Genomic DNA, 16,908 nt, shown 5'->3' with positions numbered 1-16,908 from the left:
TAATTTTCAAAAAATATTTTTCGTTTCGATTTGCTGCAAATTTTTTGTATTAATCTCATGTTGAGTAAGTTATATCTGTAACGTTTCATACATATAATATTTTTACAATCATCTTTTCAGTTGTCCTGAAGAAGGAAATAAACATTTCTGAAAGCTTGACAAACTAGCAAAGAGTTTTCATTATTGACCTTGACTGCAACCTTAAGATACCATCTGATTAATTCATAGATTCAGTCATTAAATATCCTACTTTTATATATATATATATATATATATATATATATATATATATATATATATATATATATATATATATATATATATATATATATATATATATATATATAAATATATATATATATTTTTAATGATGCAACTAATTTTCCTTCATTTTCAGTATTTTAATATTAAATTGAAGCTTTATATCTTCTATTAATTATCTGCTTGCGCTTTCGACAGCTGGTCGTACTGTCATCTTCAAGAGGTAGACGACAGGATGACAAGTTCAGTTTGAGGAGTGCCTAGAATATATTCCTAACGATTAACGATTATTTTGAGATCACAGGTGATAATGACGGTGACTTATAAAATAAAATGATTGTTTTATTCAACGTGAATTTTATTTTTGAGGAAAGTTGATCGCGACTAAAATTGGAAAGAATGACCAGGAACTTTCGGCACTTTCGGTACTTTCGGTATTCGAACATTCTGAAACTGGAACACATCGTTTTGTTACATCATCTCTGATGAATCCTCTAGTGCATAGACATTTGGGAACACAATATTCCACACACCTTTCTGAATATGGTTCTGGGAATCTATTTTGGCACGTTGGTGTCTCTTTACAGGCCGAGGCACAAGGCTCTCGATATGCGTTGTCTCCACATTCACCTGAAATAAAAATAATTTTAGTGAAAACGTATGGGTGAGTCGGAAAATATGAAAAAGCGATAATACACCTCTCCGTCTTCAGCAAATGAAAAATGATTTTCATGATTACTAGTATAAATTTTACCCGTCGAGCTCTTTCCATGAAGTTTTGATATTACGGGGAAAATATCGCCATCAGTTACTAATGACCACTCTTCACATCGTGAGATAAATGGTCACTCGGTTTGAAAATCAAGAATCCTGGGTCCCCAGGAAAGGATCTGCAGAGTCCGGAGAGAAAATGAATATATTTCACTATTTATATATCTATTCTAATCATCCTAAGCATAAAACTTCACGACGGATATAATAACCATTACGTCCTCATTTCTCTCATTCACTGATATATTTGCTTTCTTCTATAAACATACATGAATATTATATAGTTAGAAGAAGAATGAAAGGAATACGTACAACAATGAAGACAAAGTTGAGGACAACATCCCGAACCTATTCATTGACAAATACTGAATAAAACAAAACATGTTCAAATTTTAATTGGAGTTGAGCAAGCACCTGAATTCTGAGCAGATATTGTTGTAAATTTTACTGATTCCATCGGTATCTCTATGACCACTTGAAGGATAATGATTGGAAAGGAACAAGTCGTATTGATTCCATGAATTAGATGGATAGATATATTAGATATTTCACCTACCAATTCCATGAAATTTGGAATAAAATCATCACTCCTAGGTTTAATTACTCCATAGAACTTGGCGAAGGTATGGAATGTATAGTTTCAATTGTTTCATCAACTGTTATCATAGAGTCTTGTCAAAATCCATGTTTTGTCAATATTGAAGGATTGCTGAAGGTGATCTAGAAGAACTCTTAGGCATATACAGTTCGCGAATAGAATCAACAGTGAACGTGTTCACAGTTTTGTCGAGATTTCGTTAGACTGAGATCTGGAAGACACCATCCTGGTAAACCAAAACGAATGTCCGACTTCAGCCCACTCGACCTGAGAAAAGCAACGTTCATCTCCAATGAAGAAAACCTATTGGCACGTTATTGTGTTGTCGCAAGACTGAAGTGGTTTCGGCGATTTTTAAAATTACCTCTTACTGAAAAAGTTCCGACTCAGAGTTCAGTGTTAAAAACTAGACAGTTTCTTTAAATGGATGCTTCAATCTTTGCATTCTCGTCCGTAGGAGATATTGTAATACCCAAGGACTATGGGTATGTGAAACTATCTAGGTGAAAAGCTACGGCTTCAAATGTTCTTCTTGCGAAACCTCTAGATACCAGTGTCCATTACCAAGCGCTTCTTACACACGTATACACAGAAAGGATCCAGATAGATGTGGATATTAAGACCAGCAGGTGATTGTTATACCTAATTATGTTTTGTTTTCAGTGTGAGGTGTTGTAATGTATCGAAGTATCAACCTGTTCATAAACAATCGCTAGTATTCAATATGTCATAGCGCAACTCGATCTGCCAGATTCCTGGGCACCTGTGCGTGCCGAAGGAGCTGGAGGGGGCTGTTGAGATATTTCCATCGAGTACAGAGTTTTGCGATTACGATTGTGAGAATACGTTGTGGGTTATTTTTCGAACAATATTTTCCTTGCTACAGGATAAAGTTGTATCATCTGTGTAAATCCAGGACCATTACAGAAAGTACAACCGAAAATAGACAATTTGGAAAGCAAATTCGTTTGGGGATGAAATTATATATCGAATAGATCCAGTTTTTTTTGTTGGACACAGTTCATAAAAATAACTAGCTTTCATATTTTTGTTCTTTTCCCTCCATTGAAGGAAGTTGGATGGCTAGAAATATTTTTTGAAAAGGGACTGATCTTTGAGAATGAAAAAATATTTGGATGTATGTTATTGATCAACAAGAAAAATTTGTTGGAAATTTTCATGTCGAAATTCAGAAGTAAGCTCGTAACTATGAATCTGTTTTTTCGCTTAGTTATACTACATCTTCCACAAAATTCGCACATGAATTTTTGGTGAAAAAATTTCCAATACCGGACCAAAATTTATTAACATTCAGACTGAACAGATAATATTGAGGACTAACCTGAATTATTCACATCAGGACGAATGTAAACGTAGGCTAAGGAGCCACTGAGGAGAAGAATGAATACTGTCAATTTCAACATCTTCAGTTCTGTTCTTCGTTTGTGTTTTCAACAGTTGTTTTTTTTTGAATACTGATCACATCGCTATTGGCACTCTCTCATATATCGAATATTCTGGTTTAACGAACGTGTTCAATGTGAAAATACGTTATCGCGTTTATTCGGTAATTCATATAGTTATATTTTTCGACTTTTCGTACGATAAACACGAACCATACGCAAATGAAAGAAACATTTTCAATTTTCCACAATACAGAGATAAGCACTTGTTCAACTTCATTATTGATAGAAATATATAACTTGAAATGTATTTCAAGGTAATAGCAAGTGAGAAGTTCTGGGCCTAACCTGATATTTCAGAGCGAGAGATGGTGCAAAAAAGGTAAAGAGATGTAGATATGGATGAGAAATGTTATTTTGAAAGATGTGTTACTTCAAATTGAGGAATAATAATCTGTAATCTGTTTATTATCTATTTTTCCGTTAATCAGCTGTCGCCCCAATACGAACGACAACTCTCAGAAGTTGAGAAACTTGTGCGAGCTAAGGACTAACGAGGTCTTACCTTTTAACGTATGATTCCTAACACAGCTCCATCAGCTAACAGATTAATTATGGCAATCGAGTCATCCTCTTATTTTTACTTCTTGGTATTCTCATACGAAATGGGCGTTTTTTGAACATCACTTCACTGATTCATTCATGAAATTCTTCGTGGATTAGTTCATGCGAAATCATTACTTTTCAATTATCTTCTCATGTCTCTTAACAAATTCAGAACATGATGTGTGTCGTGATTTATTTATTTATTCATTTATTTACTTATTTATTCATTTATTTTATTCTACAGAATGAACCCAATTACAAAATAGGGAGTAAGAGTGGCATTTACATAACTGTCAGTTAGCTAAAAATGTCTTTTGATTTGTATAATCTTGCAGTTGAATATATCTAGGACATGACTAATAGAATTAGAGGTATCGCACATTGCATAAATTGGAAAGTTTTTCATTATATTTGTACGCGGAGTGTTGAGATAAAATGTGACACTATTCCTAGATGACCGTCTACAAACCCAAAAATTCAACATATGTAACAGTTGAGAGCAGATAATGATATTGTTTATGACCTTGAATAAAAAAAGAAATTAATAATATTCACGCCTACAAAAATTATGAGTTACAAGCAATTCATAATAGGGGACCCTGCGATTCATTTGCCATCAATACTCAGTGTTCCCCAAGGTTCAATTTTGGCACCTCTCCCAATTCATATGTTCGGAAATGAAGTCCTACTCAATAATTAGGTTTTTACTTGTGTTCTGGAATATTGCTCAGATTTAGAAACCCAGCCGCTCGAATACACTTTATTGAAGACATTATGAGTTTATTCTGTTTTCATTACATAACTCTGTTGAATTTCTCGATTTTCACGAAACTGAAAGAGTTCAGGCAGTCACGGAATGATTCAGTAGCTTTGAAACTGAATTCATCATTTCAGAAACTAGACTGTACTAGTTCTCCAAAAATACAGTTGTTCTCCTTCAGTAGGGGCTGATAATTTTCTTCAACCATCCATACAACTCTTGAGTAATATAAATGTGGATATTGAAATCATAATTCCATGAAATATGACCGAAACATTATAGACCACGTGAATTCAAAATGTCGGAGGACTGGGCAAGAATTTTATCGATTTTGTGGGGTCTTTTTTGAACGCCACCGTTTTTCAAAAGTAGGAAATTAAAAATTGAGTAGTTGATTTTTTTTTGAATTAACGAGACCAGCATTTTCTTAAATATGTTCAAACTTGTTGACAGACCTATGAAAGTTTCATTGTCCTGCACTACACAAATTTCATAGAAATTATGCAAGAAAGTGAATGAAAGAACTGATGATTGCTACTAGTTTTCTAAATTCATGAAAGATATTTGTTTTCTATATAAAATTTGAATTAAATTCTTATTTAATTTCATTGTAATCTGAAAACTATATCATACAAGTTATTATCTAGCTAATAAACCTTGATGGTTGTTGCTCAACAAATAAAGAAAACTGCTGTGTTCCTGGTCATTCACGATTGATTTAATCGATACAAGGATCAACAAAAATGAAGAATTAGATTCATCATCGCTACTAAAACAATAACTTGTTGCTTCTTTTCAACCTCCATTATTTTTCATCCATTCTACGAGCAGCAGTTATAAAGAATTCATAACCATGACGAGAATGCAGCTCTTAGGATTAAAATTGTTTGAGAGGTAACAAAGCTTTTCAGCAGTTTGCGCTCCAAGTTCCGAAACTTTGTTATCTACTTTCTGCTGGTATTTCCGTAATACACATGTCTCTCACCGGGCTAGATCATTCTGATAGTCTCGAGAGTATGGTGCAGATGTGATAAACAAACTTAGTGGTGTATGATGTGAGGGGTGCCTAACTGTGTAACCCCCATTATCCTCAATAACGCGGCTTTCTCGAGAAGTTGCAGCGGCACTTTGCACTTTGGAGGTTTTAACTTTGACCTTCTTTTTGTTGGTATTTTTTTTTCATCGCTTCTATGAGCAAACGTACACTCGTTTGAAAGTATCAACTGTCGAGGAACCATTCGATTTGTAGCGAAACAAATCGTTGCATTTCACTGAACTTTTTTCATGACGGTGCTTAAGATTTTAGGACTTTCTCCGTGATTACTCTCTATCCTCAATTGATACATTCATTGTTAAAATGTATTGATCACTTTTTGTGATAAATACATTTTAAACACTGGAAGTCAAAGCTTTCTGGAAATGACCTCTGATTTATGCATTCATTTGTCACCTACGAACTGCCTCATAAAGTACTGTTCCCGAGTAGAGAGGACCGGATTCTCCGAGAGAATGAAATATTAAGAGCATATAGTTGTTGGTTCACAGATGGATCAAAAACAACTTCTAGTTTTGGTGCAGGTGCTGTTGCTGATGCTGGTGCGCAGAACCAGGACTGATATATCAACCTGCCTAGGAACCTATGCGACTGTATTTCAACCTCATACAACCTCCCTTTACAAAGAAGGGAGCTGCAAGCAGCTTCATAGGACCAGAACCTGTCATTGGCATTGCTTCAGGCTTTGCCAAACAAAGACTTAACACCTGATTGACGAGAAGATTTTTGGACTTGTGGCAGAATATTTTAGGATTGGCTCACTCCAAAGCGTTTGTTCACCCTTCGAAGCTTGATACCAAACAGTTGTTGGACTACAGTAGGGAGAAACTACGATGTCTAACAGGCCTTCTTACAGGTCACTGTCATTTGAATCATCATATGCACAGACTCGGACTGTCGGAAGACAGTGTGTGTCACCTCTGTTTGGAAAATGATGAAACAGCAGAGCACATACTTTGTGCCCGTCCCGCTGGGGACTGAATCAGGTTTTTAGAGTTCGGCAGAGCCGTACTCTCACCATCTGACCACTCATCATATAAACTTCGCTAAGAATATGTGTGAGCCACAATAAACCCTTGCGGGTTGCAATAGATGGTCGAATATACCCATTCACTTTGGACATAACATCATCAATTGATATAGTCATTGTTAAAATGGATTGTTCGATTTTTGTGATAAATAAATTTCAGAGGAAGTGATTCAATCGTTAAGTGGTTACCCAATAATTGTATATTCGCGTTATTAAGCAATTCAGTAACAGCTGACTAATTTTTCATTCACGAAAATTTGATAGCATTTTGAGCGAATCCAGCACGTCATCAACTTCCTGTAATCAAATACACTTGAAGGGAAAATTCTATTTGCGGTGAGTCTCGAGAAAATATAATTTTCTTGCGATTTCGCCGCAATCGATATGATTTCCCTTCGTCGTTCTCGAGTATGTAAAAATCATCAGCGGAAATTTGTTTCATCATTTTCGGGTTATAAAGTTACCTTATCACTGTAATGCTTGATATCGAGTAAAGCCATTGTTAGAAATCACACGTTGAAAGGTAAGACCTCGCTAATCCTTAGCCCGCAGAAGTTTCGTAGGGATGCGACAGATGGTTAACGAAAAAACAGATTCAAAATAGATAATTCTTTATTCTAAAATAGGATTCGATATGAGGAAATGTTTTTTTTCTTTCTACTTCTTCACCGTCGAACAAAAAAAGTGAAAAATTTCACAACATTTTGCCTTGGCATCATCAAGACTACTACTTTCCCACATTTTTTGTTCAATGATGAATACGTAGGAGGTAGAGAAGTTTTTTTTACAGGAAATTTCATTTCTGGAGTCAATGAAATTCAATAGAAAATGAAATTACTTCGAGTTGTTGCTAACTCTATATCTGGGTTCTTGACTGATAATAATAATGATGATAATGAGTGTTATTAGAATGAGTCTGTTCGGTAGAATATGGTCAGTATTTTCGCAAGTATTCAACCGGTTGATGTCTTTTGATAGTCAAAGTTTCGCCAGTTGACATTATCAAAACGTTATATCGCTTCTGAGTCGTTGAGAGTGAAGTTAACCCTCTATTCCATTCCATTAATGAAAACATATTAGGACCGCGCTATACTCAAGTAGGATTACCACAAGGAAGTATTTTGAGCCCTTTACTATTCATCATCTACACTGCAGATATAAACCATTCTCTGTCCATGTCAACCAAACTCATTCAGTTTGCGGACGACTTCTGTTTCTACAGCGAAGGAAAAAATATAGAGGAATCTTTACAAGAACTCGACTTGAACATGAATATAGTTGGAGAATACATTAAAGATTTTGGAATGCAAGTTTCACATGAAAATCAGCAGCGTGCTTCTTTTCCCGAAGCCGTTTTCAACAAGATCCCACAGTATCAATAGGACCATACATTTTACCATACAAAAGTTCAGTAAGATATTTAGGAATTTTAATAGATAAGAAATTGAGTTGGAAAGAACATATACAAACTATTATAGCAAGAGTTGAAAGAAGTTTGAACATTACAAAAGCATTTTGTAAAAATAAATGGGGGGCTGATACGAGTACTGCTTTAACATTTCATAAAACCCTGATAAGGTCCATTTTGGATTACGGGAGTATTTTTTACGGTGATGCATCAAAACCGAATTTAAAAAAGTGGAGAACATAAAAAATAGAAGCCTGAGATTATGTTTAGGATTACTCAACAGCACACCCATCTCAGCTCTTGAATCGGAAGCAGTAGAACCACCACTACATCTGCGTAGACAACTACTCAGCCACAAATTCATCACTAAATTATACGCCAAGAAAAGTGATTCATTATTCAAATCACATGAAATGAGCGTTTTGGGACTGACCAATAAATATTGGCGTAAGAAAGTTTTGCCACTTATATGCGATAGTTATACCAAGGCTTCTAGTTTTGCAGATATAATATATTCCAATGAAATACTTTCCTTATTCCAGGGCAAACCACAAGATTACTATCATTCCATACGTACAAACTACCTCACTTCAAGGGAACTACCTTACTCAACAATCCAAAATACCTTCAAAGAACGAATGTCCAATAAATGAGATGATAGAGAATATATCTATACAGATGGCTCAATAATATATGATAAATGTACTTGTGCATCTCACCATTCCAATATAAAATATTCAGTAACTTCTAGACTCTCTAATAAGGCATCGATATATACTTTGGAAATCGTAGCTATTCAAAAAACCTTTGAATATAATGAAGGAAATAATAAAACGAATGATATTTACAGATAGCAAAAGTGATGTAGATGAATTCAGAAATCTACAAATAGACAGCAATCTTTCACACATTCTTTTGAATATAATTGATTTGAATGAAGAAATTCTAGAAAATAACAAAACTCTAGAAATTGTATGGATTGAGAGTAATGCAGGAATTGAGGGAAATGAAATTGTGGATACAATGGCGAAGAAAACAGGTAGGTGGTAACAATATTTCTAATATCAAAATACTATACACGGGTCTAACGAAAGTGTTCAGGGAAGAAATGTTATATCACTGGCAGGAATTATACTCAGGATCAACTTCTGGTCAGAGATATAGGATAATTCAGGAGAATCCGCAAAAGTCTCCGTGGTACAGATATGAAATTAACAGAAACTTCATCAGATCAATTTGCAGAATGCGAACTAGACACGCAATGTACCCAGAATATAAATTCAGAATAGGATTAGCTGAAAATCCAAATTGCTCATGTGGAAAAATTGGTACGTTAGATCATTCAATTCTGGAATGTATCAAAAATGAAGAACATATTGATAACCTATACGAAATACTGAAAAGTGAAAATATGATATTCCCAATAAGATTGGAAGAATTTCTAATCAATAGAAAAAATACAAATCTTTTCAAAATTCTATTCGAATATATTAAAAAAGTTATATTCAGAATTATAATTTTATATTTCTCTGTATATTGTAGAATAAAACTGACAGGACTACCAGCTAACTTATAAGTCACGTTCTGTCATGTTCCAAACGAATGTTAATCCTTTCGTATAGTGTGAGATGAGGATAAAAAAAACAGAAAGAAGGAAAAAAAGGAAAGAAAAAAAAGAATGGAAAATCTGAAAAGAATTAAAAAAAAAGAAAAAAAGGAAAATTATAACGGGTAGAGAAAAATGTGTATATATTAAAATTCTTAGATAACTCACACAAAACAAGAAATTAATAAAAAAAAAGTAAAAAAAAATTGAGATGAAAACAGATATTGAAATATTAATGAAATAATGAGAGAAAAATAAAAAAAGAAAAAAAAAAAGAAAAATAACTCATTAGTACCAACTAAAAACTCACCTTTATAAATAAATAAGGATGTATTATAAATCTATAAAATATCAAAATATTGTAGAAATTTTACATGTTGAAATAGACTGGCAAATTGGTTATACCAACGCCATTTGAACTCATCACACACACACACTACTACAAAACGTAAAAACGAAGAAAATTTCAAGAAAAAATAACGAAATGTATAAATGACAAAAAATTACTAAACAGAAATCTGTTATTGTAAATGACTTCAGTATATTGATTGAAATTTTTCAATTCATGAGGAAATTTGCTGAATTGATGAATGTCATCTTGTTCAAGACTTATTCATTCCTTCATTAATTTTCTTGTATTATTATTTTTTCAAATTGTGTGAATTTTATAGTTTTTCTATTATTTTTCTATTATTTTAATGATTGTTGAATTCTATAACATCATAAACAAGAGAGCTGGTTACCAAAGAATTCCCCCTGAGATGCAAAGAAATGCTCCACAAGGTGAAAAGGTAGAGTATAAAATTTGTGCAATGGTCTAAAATTACTAAAAACCAAAATTAAAATTCATAAAATCATAATTAAAAAAAAACCCTGAGATTATTATAACTACTAAAAACAAAATATTACAAAAACAATTATTAACACCTCGTATCTTAATGGTTAGGTTAGGTTATGTCCAAAGTGAGTGGGTCTATTCGACCCCCCACCGCAACCCGCGAGGGTTTATTGTGACTCACACCAATTCACACTCGACCACATGAACCCAACTTCTTAACGGAGCCGATTAGTTTGTATGATGAGTGGTCTTTCAGGTCAAATGGTAGAAGTAAGTCTACCAAACTATAAGAATCTGATTTGGTCCCCAACGGGGCAGGCACAAAGTATATGCTCTGCCGATTCATTGTTAATGAGGTAGTCGGATAGTCAATGTGCAAGATTTTCACCTTGATACCCTCGACAACCTTCCCATTTGAAGGTTTTTGCACGTCAGCTACACCTGACGATGCCTTACATTCAACCGTGCAAAGCTTCAACTGAGACGTACGCCGCTCAACAATTTGATGCAAGACGGTTTTTTAAGGTACCTCGCTCTTGATGAGACGACTCAGTCGTTTCCTGGCTGCACCAACAAACCTTTTTTTTTAGTTTTAGTATTTGGATCAGTAGTTGGAGTGCTGAGAAGCTCTCGCTCCTGAAGTAAATTTACAGGGAGGTCAATTAGAGTCCTCAACTCGACATCCACCTCCTCTGTAGAAACGTTCCTGAAATAAATTACACGAATAAATTCACAGCAACATGAAGAATTTTTTAGTTCACTCTGTCCATAAAAGTCCCACGAGTAGCTAGGGAAACAAGGTCAATCACGGTAGAGCCTCGAATTACCGTGACTAGGCGATGCTACAACGAGAGGGCGCCCGGTATCTCGAAGGTTCCGTAGAGACAGCTGATAAGCTCAGTGTCATTCATCATCTCGGCACGGATACACACATCTTAGGATTCAGCCATCGTTGGGATGCCATTCAGTTAGGGAATAACAGGACCACAAATGATTCTGTCATTCCCGTATCCAGCGGGGCTACGTGGAAACAGGCATACGATGGCCGGTTTGCTCAACCCCCACATCCCAAGTCAATGCATTCGCCAAAAACAGATGCACAGTGGTTCAGGCAGTGGGAGATGAAGAAGAACAGCCAACCCGCCATCTCAATGGTACCTATGTTACAGCTCTTCATGGTTCCAATATTCTCATGAACCGACAGAAAGAAATACACACTGAGAAAAATGAAACATAATATGAAAAAGACATGAAAGTAATGAACGTGTTTGAATAATACCAACTGTAATGAATGTAACACCCATGAACTATACTTACTCATGCAGCCAACCCGCCATCTTAATGGTACCTATATTACAGCTCTTCATGGTTCCAATATTCTCATGAACCTACAGAAAGAAATACACACTGAGAAAAATGAAACATAATATGAAAAAGACATGAAAGTAATGAACGTGTTTAAATAATAGCAGCTGTAATGAATGTAACACCCATGAACTATACTTACTCGTGCAGCCAACCCGCCATCTTAATGGTACCTATATTACAGCTCTTCATGGTTCCAATATTCTCATGAACCTACAGAAAGAAATACACACTGAGAAAAATGAAACATAATATGAAAAAGACATGAAAATAATGAACGTGTTTAAATAATACCAGCTGTAATGAATGTAACATCCATGAACTATACTTACTCGTGCAGCCAACCCGTCATCTTAATGGTACCTATATTACAGCTTTTCATGGTTCCAATATTCTCATGAACCTACAGAAAGAAATACACACTGAGAAAAATGAAACATAATATGAAAAAGACATGAAAGTAATGAACGTGTTTAAATAATACCAGCTGTAATGAATGTAACAACCATGAACTATACTTACTCGTGCATGTATTCGAAATAATTCATTCATTTGTCTGAAACGTATCGAACATAGATCACATTGAACTATTCCTTGAACAACTATCTTCATCAGGTATTACTGTGAAACTTCAGAGAATCGAATCGATTTTCATCATTGTATTTATTGTTTCATTGAGCTCCCATTATTTCTCAATACTTTCCATCGACAACATTCACTGAAAAGTATCTGCTTCCATCGGAGGTCTATTTCCATTTTCCATTTATCTTCTTTTCTCCATTGTCTACTCCTGAGCAGCAATCAATAAGGAATACGTTTCTTCCCTGCAAAGCTCTCGGGCGATATGATGAAATGTTTTCATTCACGCTTTTACAGTTGGTGCCAATAAAGTAATAATCGATATATATACTTCCAAGTCACGAAATCGGCCCGCCTAAACTTTCCCTCGTAAAGAAAATATCCAATCTGAATTAAACATGAAACATTTGAGGAGACGGGCATCAGGCAGCGATTCAAAGAGAGATTTATTTCGGAAAATCCCGGAGATTTATAAGTTTACTGAGTCATTCTCCGTTCTACAGACAAGACATATTTATATTTTTATCTGTGTAACAAACGGCTGAGAACTAAGGGAAATATGAGATATCTGTCGAAATGTGGAGGTCCCTAAGCCTTTTGCTCATGATTTATTTCGGCCATTCCAGCTGGTATAATTTTGGATTTTCTTATGAGCGAAGACGAGATCCACATTAAGATGCTCCGAGATAAAGTTCGGAAACAATGCAACTGTTTTCAGTGAGCGGGCACAGATATAATGAGATTATCCCTAAGATGCACACTTCCGTTTGATATTTTCATTGAGGGAATTACTGTTTGGAATTAAGTTGGTTGAATCATGAATGAATGAATCAAAATGTTGTTGGGAAATTTGGAGATCAAAGAGAGTCTTGTAGTGTTGGGAAATCGTAGTAGGCAGATAAATATTCATATATCGTTCCAGCATGAGTAATATGTAACACAGAAAATGTTTCACAGTTTTGGCTTATAATATGTATAAATCCATTTCGAAATGAACTTTGAATGTTCAAGCCAGTCTCGGATATACCTACACAATAGGTTGAATGGGCTGACACCTATTAGAAAACAACTACTCCACTGGCTAATATCACGAACGGCGTTGGATTATATCCGACAGGCATCAGTGCAGGAATCTTCACAGAAAATTTCCTGAATATGCAATTGGCAATACAACTGAAAGAGTCGACCTTAAATTTTGAAACGTGCACACTTGCAGACCGGTTTCGGGCTCCTTAGCCACTCATTAGTGCAAGATAGTGACCTAAAGTCAAAGATATTCCATATATGAAAATCGAAATTCTTTCAGAGTATTTCATTCCTCGTCTCAAGTTGGAGCGAACAACGAAAATGTCACTCCATCTAGTGGACGAGGTACTAACCAACGGCTTATCCGAAATTTGCCCGATTCCTCTGAATGAGGAAGGAAAACTTTCTTATTAGTCAGTGGGCTATGCTTTCAGTTGTATTGCCAATTGCATATGCAGGAAATTTTCTGTGAAAATGTAAGCACCGACGCCTGTCGGATACAATCCAACGCCGTTCGTGATATTAGCCAGTGGAGTAGTTGTTTTCTGATAGGCGTCAGTCCATTCAACCTACTATGTAGGTATATCCGAGACTGGTTTGAACATTTGAAGTTGATTTCTTTAGATTTGTTTACTGCGAGTCTTCAAACATAGCCCATTGATTAATAAGAAAATTAATTTTAATCGAATGGGTAGGGTGAAAATACAAATAACACACAATTTACTAAATTACATAACATTTACACATTCAATGCTAACAGCTGTTTCAATACACTGCGTCATCTTCTGAGCAGGTTATGAACTTACTTAGGAATTTGATGTTATCTCCTTGAATACTAAAAGTTGCATTGGTAGGTAGAGAGCTTGAGGATTAACCAATAACATAATGAACTAACGACATATCGAAACGGGCTATGGTGTCAGCAAATGTTCCTGTAATTGTGAAACCCTTAGGTAGCAGTCGAGATGATAGTAAACGACCAGATCGTATGTCTCTCATACCATGGAAAACCGGTAAACCTGTGGTATGGGACTTCACTTGAAAGTTCAAAATCTGCTGGAACTGCAGCATTGTCTGACGAAGAATTGAAACGAAAAAAATACCAAAAAGTCTTGGTAACAAGTATCCAGTCGCGGTTGAAACTTTTGGTGTTTATGGCCAGGATTATCTGCTATTCGTTCATGAACACGGAAGGAGATTAGGCCAAGCAACGAAAGATTACCGCTCTACGTATTTATTGATAGAAATCATTATTATTGCTATTCAACGTGGTAATGCTGCTTCGGTCTTCGGAACTATTCCTCCTTATTTCAGTACGGAACTGAAATTTCTTCAAAACAAGTCGAGATATGTGTATATTCATCAGTCTCCTATCAAGGTTGATTCGCAAGTAAATGATTCACCTTCTTCTTTTTCAGTGCGGTCAATGGACATAGGTCATTCTTTCACCCAAATATGAGCTGCAGTCCTCTTAGTTTTGGTTCCCTTTCAGTGAAAGAGCTTCATGAAGAGCTGATTCCTGAAAATCTTGCCAGGAAAATCGGATAAGATAATTTAGGAAACACTTGCTACATGAAAAGCATTTTACAAGTGTTGTTCATGACGAATAATTCCAAGAACGAGGTGTAAACGATGAAGGAGAACGAAAATGTTTCCAACTTATTCACCAAACACAAACACCTGTTCATACAGCTGCAGTTTCGTAAGAATGTATTATCATTTCCACCAAGCGATTTCGTGGAGTCTTTGAAGTCCACTAGATACTCGTCAGGACAACAAAAGGATTGTTTCGAATTTTTGGGTTTCTTGTTGAATACTCTCCGTGAGCAGGAAAAAAGCAGAATCAATACTCCTGACCGCTCTGGATTGAATGATTCCGTACAGTCTATCTTGTCTTGTATTTGTAGATCTTTTGCTGAAGTATATATCGCGGAAACGGAGGAAGCGAAAACGTATATGACTTTTTACACATGACTGATAACGAGTCCGTGCAAAGCTGATTGTTGAACCATCTGAAAATAGAACTTTTAACGTGTGATGATCAACAGTATTGTCAAATATGCACCAAAGTAAGACAACAATTATAGCTGAGGCACTAGTCAATCAAATAATAACACTAATGATCTTCAAGCATGACTCAACCTTTGACGGAAACACCAAACTCTTACGAAGGTTTGAAATAGATGAACACTTCAATATAGCAGACCACTATAATTATCTTAATGCAGTCATTGTTCACTGTTTTTCTGGCGTTGAATCTGGTCATTATTACGCATTGGTCAGAAATGGACTGGTTTAAGTGTGACGATAGTCGTGTCACACTTAAACGTCGTGACACCCGATTTTCTGAATTTGTCCCATGCTGATCAAGAATTATTTGTGAATGAATGCTAATTGTGATGCTTCAAATTGAATGCTACATGTATGCCTTGATATTTTGTTTGTAGAACTACTGAGGTATGTTGAACACGTGAAACGATGGTCATGATTTGATTTGATGCGGATAAATGTAAAGTTTCGAGGTTTTGTCTCAGTATTTTGTCTACGGTAGAGGTTTCAGATCCATTATTGAGGGCAATCTCTTCGATTCCGTGAATTAGACTGGTTTCGCGGTATATTTTCAAAGTCTCTGTATATAGTAGTATGCTGCAAGTTTACGAAAGTATGCTTGCAGTATATCACTATGATACAGAGACCCATGAATATCCCGCAAAACCAGTCAAATTGTTCATCGGCACAAATTCCACCCTCAAATTGGAGATTGTTTTTCTAGAGAAAATGCATTTCATGAGACCCTTTCAGGTTGCGTGAATAGTAATCCAGTTCAGTTGTAAACCACATGTTCCGCTCATGAATGCACGTTTCATCGGAAACGTGAGTAAATCGTTGAAATTTCCGATATAGAGAATGAAATCACCCCATTGAATCACTCCCTTTTTTGGAAGCTAACGTAAATGTTCTGAATAGTCGAATTATGCCCAGCATCTACAACGCCATCCAATTAGATCCTCCATCGCGAAGTTTTTCTGACATTGCTCATGATTCTGATTTCAAAATGTTACAGGAGATACAAAATTGAAAGTTGAGACAAGTGAATAGTTATGGAGAGGCTAAAAGGAGCTGATTTTACGTAGAAATGAGCCGTTCTAAAAATAATGTGTGCCACGATTGTTTCACTGTGTCATCATCGAATGATTCATTTCAGTCCGGTCAATTTAGACATTCGTATCTACCTAAATTCCCACCGAGCTGAAAATCAGTAGGAATATTTAAAATATGATGGAAAATGAAATTTAAATGTTTGCCATCTTTCCCCTGTGTTAAAAAAAATTATTCAAGGTCAAAGGTCAAAAAAATGAGTTTTATCATAAAAATACTCCAAGCAAACATTGTTGAAAATAAAATTGTCTACAAAAAATGTAATACTTTTTCCTACGAGCCACCGTTTTTGAAATATAACGAATCAAAAAGTTGTGAAAATTGTAATCGTCATAATAGTTACCTATGTATGCGTTTTCTCGCCACCTATGAGGTAGTGTACTCAGCACGTTTTTTTCACGTGGTTTTCCACGTGTTCTTCTTCCTCTTGTCCTTGTTCTTCTT

At 35.4% G+C, this 16,908-nt stretch overlaps 1 protein-coding gene and 1 long non-coding RNA gene across 4 annotated transcripts in view; one reads left to right on the top strand and one right to left on the bottom strand.

Annotated features, from left to right (window-relative positions):
- LOC111502416 (defective proboscis extension response 7) overlaps positions 1-16,908 on the top strand; it is a 724,909-nt gene that overhangs the window by 328,645 nt on the left and 379,356 nt on the right. Inside the window, exon 1 of one of the 3 annotated variants that reach the window (XM_074177366.1) lies at positions 3,332-3,415. The exons of the other annotated variants lie outside the window; for them this stretch is intronic. The gene's annotated coding sequence lies outside the window, so the exon portion shown is untranslated. Of the gene's footprint in view, positions 1-3,331; positions 3,416-16,908 lie in introns of those variants that run through there. 3 annotated transcript variants of the gene reach the window in all.
- Positions 599-3,248, bottom strand: LOC111513222 (uncharacterized). Its single transcript, XR_002723181.2, has 2 exons — positions 2,973-3,248; positions 599-891 (listed from the first exon to the last, which is right to left on the bottom strand). It is a non-coding gene; the product is annotated as an uncharacterized lncRNA (long non-coding RNA).

The sequence above is a fragment of the Leptinotarsa decemlineata genome, unplaced genomic scaffold (assembly GCF_025532065.1).
Source record: "Leptinotarsa decemlineata unplaced genomic scaffold, Ldec_3_MD MMD2_tig00002974_RagTag_RagTag, whole genome shotgun sequence".
NCBI classification, from domain to species: Eukaryota; Metazoa; Arthropoda; class Insecta; order Coleoptera; family Chrysomelidae; genus Leptinotarsa; species Leptinotarsa decemlineata.
Note: the sequence above shows the minus strand (reverse complement) of the source record. Positions and strands in the feature narration are given on the sequence as shown.